The sequence below is a fragment of the Ricinus communis genome, chromosome 1 (assembly GCF_019578655.1).
Source record: "Ricinus communis isolate WT05 ecotype wild-type chromosome 1, ASM1957865v1, whole genome shotgun sequence".
Lineage (NCBI taxonomy): Eukaryota > Viridiplantae > Streptophyta > Magnoliopsida > Malpighiales > Euphorbiaceae > Ricinus > Ricinus communis.
The window spans coordinates 27485714-27490403 of record NC_063256.1 but is presented as its reverse complement, the minus strand read 5'-3'; the positions used below and the strand labels follow the sequence as shown (position 1 = coordinate 27490403).

At 37.2% G+C, this 4690-nt stretch overlaps 1 non-coding gene across 1 annotated transcript; it reads right to left on the bottom strand.

Moving 5' to 3' along the window:
• Positions 1 to 1239: 1239 nt before the first annotated feature.
• LOC112534175 lies at positions 1240 to 1348 on the bottom strand. The gene has a single exon (XR_003078481.2). It is a non-coding gene; the product is annotated as a small nucleolar RNA R71 (small nucleolar RNA).
• Between the last annotated feature and the right edge of the window lie 3342 nt (positions 1349 to 4690).

Sequence of the window (4690 nt, the reverse complement as noted above, 5' to 3'; positions counted from 1 at the left end):
TTGTTACAACTGGACATTGAATAGTAAGGACTGGTAGTTAACACTTAGAGATAAGGTTGATTTACTCGCCGGATTAAGAATTAATAACTCTTAATAGTTTAAAATCATACTTAATGCTAATCTGTAGTAATCCGATAGGAAGAGATTCCATTAGGTTAGTGTAGGTTTAGGAATTCGGTAAGCTTGAGAGAGGAACCGGGAATTCAATTTAGGATTTAGGCACGGGTAAGCAAGATCGGCAATCCATAAAATCCATCTTTAGAATTCCATCATTTAGGCTCCCTTTTGGGTTTGTTTCTCTCTTTGCAATTGTCTTTTGATTGTTCGTTGTCCTTCATTTACTTAATTGCACTTATAACCATTAGCTGGTATGTTAGAACTTTCACACCCTATTTCAGACTAGATAACATAGCAAGCAGTAGTAACTCTAGGTTCACCCGATCTCTAGGGATACGACCTTGATACTCACTAGTGCTAGGCTGCATTGGTAGGTTCACTGCCTTAGGTGTAGGTTGCATAAAGAGCCCATCAAGTTTTTGGCGCCGTTGCCGGGGAACACAGTAATGGTGAACTAGAGTGAATTGTTTTTGTGTTAATTTAGTCATTATTTGCTTATTCATTTATTCTTTATTTATTTATTATTTATTATTATATTGTTTTTGTTGATTGGTGGTTGTGTGGACTTTCGGTTTCAGGTAGTTTATGACCAGGAGCTCAAACTCAAATCTTATAGAGCCTCTATCTGATCCAGAACGATCCCTCAGACTCTTAAGGAAGAGGTTGCAATTAGAAGAGGAGGAGATTGAGGTTGAGGTACCTGTGGATAGACTAGACACGATGGAAAACCATGACCCCTAGGCCAACGACGTTCAGAGGACGATGTATGAGTTTGCTCGACCATCTTTAGATGGGACGAAAACGAGTATAGTCAGACCTGCTGTAGCGGCCAATAATTTTGAGATAAAGGCCAATGTTATCCAGATGATCCAGCAAAGTGTGCAATTTGGAGGATTGCCCAGCGAGGATCCCAATGCATATATCTCCAACTTTTTGGAGATTTGTGACACATTCAAGATAAATGGAACAACCGATGATGCCATTAAATTTGAGATTGTTTCCATTTTCCTTGAGGGATGTGAGCAAAGAGATGGCTGCAATCTCTTCCACAATGACGATCACTACCGGAAGGCGTTGGCCGAAAAATTTTTATATAAGTATTTTCCTCCCGCTAAAACCGCTAAACTTAGAAATGACATATCTTCTTTTGCGCGAATTTGATGATGAAAGCATGTACGATGCATGGGAGAGATTTAAAGATCTTTTAAGATCTTTGCCCACATAACGGATTGCCGGTGTGGATGCAGTTCGGACCTTCTACAAATGGGTTGAACCTTGCAACGAGATGGTGGATGCTGCGGCAGGTGGGGGCGCTAAATAGTAAGACGCCCGGGCTCGAGAACTGATAGAGGAAATGGCCATGAACAACTATCGTTGGTAATCCTCTGGAGCCGACCAGGAAGACAGGAGTGGTCAACCAAGTGGACTTTACAAAGCAACCTTGGCGAGCTCAAGTGGAGCTTCTAGCCAAGAAGATCGACCAACTCCGGATGCCGGTTCATGTAGCGAACGTTGGGCTGCGAGTTTTGTGGTGGCCCGCATTACAAAGGCGAATCGCATCACGGGAGGTATGTTTGCTTCATCCTCTACTACTTTTCCGTCTAATTCTGCTATGTCTTCTGATGTTGAACAGGTTGATTATATGGGGAATGCCCCAAGGCAGTAGAACGATCCTTACAGCAATACATACAACCCTGGGTGGCGCAATCATCCCAACTTCAGTTAGAGGAACAATAACGCTCAGGGTCCACCTGGTTTTCAGAGACTTCATCAGCAGCCACAGCAACATTCACCTGCCCCTACGGGACTTTTGCTTATATTGGATGCATTTTGGTCTATGCAATGCGCTGGCTACGTTTCAGCAATGTATGATGGCCATTTTTGATGATATGATTGAGGAGTCGATGGAGGTATTTATGGACGACTTCTCTATTTTTGGTGATTCCTTTTCTCATTGTTTGGCCAATTTAGAACACATGTTAGCTAGGTGTATTGAGGCTAACTTGGTGCTTAATTGGGAGAAGTATCATTTTATGGTAAGAGAGTGATATGCATCATTTTATACTTATTTACATGCCCAATTGTTTATATTTTTTCATAGTTATCTTGTTTTATGCCAGAATCACCTGAGTTTTGGTTCCTTTCATGTTTCAGGTCATTATCGACGGACATTATCAGTAATCGAGGGAAATACGCGCAATTACGGACTAGAATCCATCAAATTGAGCAAAGAGTAGCATTCCAAGGTTGAGCATGGTCTGGACTCTGGCCGTGCTGAACCATCAAATAGTTTCCCTTTAAGAGTGCCATTTTGGCACAGTTTCCGAAGACACCACGGCCTCCACTGTAACGCCTGCATTTTCTCATCATCCATGTTATGTGCATTTACATTTAATCATTGGGCATATGATGGTATATCAATGTTATTTTTATTTTATGAGAACAGATATATATTAATTATAAGTAGAGAATAAGAAGCATGATATTAGATTATTAATTTAGATAAGTTGATTAAGTACTTGGGTTATGTGTATTAAGCCTTAAGACTTAATTGAACCAATAGTTGAAGGTTGGGTAAATTGATTGGACTTAAAAGATACAATTAAAAGTTAGTACCTATATATGGTTAGTAAGAATTAATTTAGGGTGATAAAAATAGTTTAGTAGGTGGTGGCATTAAGAGAGGAATATTGGAAATTGGAACCATGAGCAAGCTCATTTTACCTCTTCATTTCTCTAAAATTCGTACATGGCCAAAAACACAAAATTTGGAATAAGAGAGAGGAGTGGAATACCTAGAAAAACTTAAGATTAAGATAGGATTTTGCCAACTATTGAAGGAGCCAAGCTAAAGCTAAAGGATTTAAGCATATTAGCAACCCAAAAGCTGAAATTGGTAAGTTGTTACTTGAGTGTTATTAATTTGTCATTAGGGTTCTTGATTACAAATTGGAAAAACTTCATTTGATGCTCTCATTGATTAATTAAATGTCTGATTATCATGAATTAGTAGAGTATTGAATGATTGCATAAAGATTAAGCTTGATTTAAGTTTAAGTATGTTAAGATAGAAAACTGTCAAAATTCCAGCAACCTTGATGTTCTGTATTTTAGGCATAACATGGGTTATATAAGTCCAAATTAAGCTTAATTGGTGTCTATGGAAATTTTAAAGAGTCCTCTATAACTTTGTAGTTTTGTGATTTTGCTATTTTTGCCGTTTTGGTTGCTTAAATTGAGCAAACAGATTGCTACTCGGGTACAACTAGCTGTATGACCCTTGCTCAGTAATTTGAAAATAATTAAATCTATAGAAGTCGGAATTGAGTAATTCTTCTTGGAGATGAAACTAGACGCATAAATGGATATGTCTATTTAATATGAGATTTTTGTATTAAGCCAATTTTGCCCAGCAATAAATATACCTTGGTACTAAATTCTGTCTAGAAAACAGAAATGTTGGAGATTAGTTTTATGCAATTTATTGATGTTAGTTTGAGTTAAATTGGTATTTAACTAGATGGGAAATGTTTATAGGATATTAAAACAGTAATTGAGAGTCTTAGAGGAAGAGTTAGACCTATGAATTAGAGAGGGGATGATCTTGTAATGCATTAGAACTCGCATTTACATGAATATTTGTAATATGCATGAAATGTGAATTGATGAATGTGTTGACAGGGTACTCAAAGGCACGGAAAGGAAGTTGTGGAGAAAGGAGGTTCTTATATGCTAAAGGAATAAGTATATTTTGAGTAAGTAAATAGTTAATATTTGCTATGTTCATATATTTAATCAAATGTTCATGAAATGGTTGCGTTTGCTTAATATTGTTTATGTTTGAATGACTGAGATGGAAATGATTGGCGTTGAGTGGAATAATTGTTATTGCTGAAATATGATATAAGTGAAATGATTGAATTGTGATGTTAAGTGCATATGTGCATGTGAATGGTGGATTCCCCTGTGAAATAAAAAGATATATATATAAAGCCTTGGGAGGCTAAAGCCTAGAGAGGCTATAAAAGTGTATAATGTGAGATGAGGCGGAGCAGCTTACGTGTGTGATATGTGAGGATGAGGCGGAGCAGCACATTAAAGGGGATCCACAAGCCGTGAGAACTAACCATAATTGTTGAATTGTATTTCTTCTATGATGGTTGTAATGAATTGAGTAGAATGGTATGACTTTATACCTAAACTATGAATATCATGGAAAGTTATGTGATTGGGTGGAAATTGTATTAAGTGTATGTGATATAGATTATGTTGATTATTTATTTACTGGATGCTCACCCCTCTCCAAAATTTTTCTTTTCAGGTTTGTAAATAGTAGTGCATCCGTTGGTTGTATGCGAAGTCTAGCTTTTTGAGTTCGCCAAGTTGGGCCAGTTTTGTGAAGTCTCCTCCCGATGCATTTTTGTATGCAGTTATGTGATACATATGGAAGTATGCCTTATAAGGCATAAGAAGATGTTTGTAATACTTGTTAAATGATGTTTAAGTATAATCATATGTTTATATGTTAATAACCTTGTGTCCGGATTCTTAACAACCTACATATTGACCTATC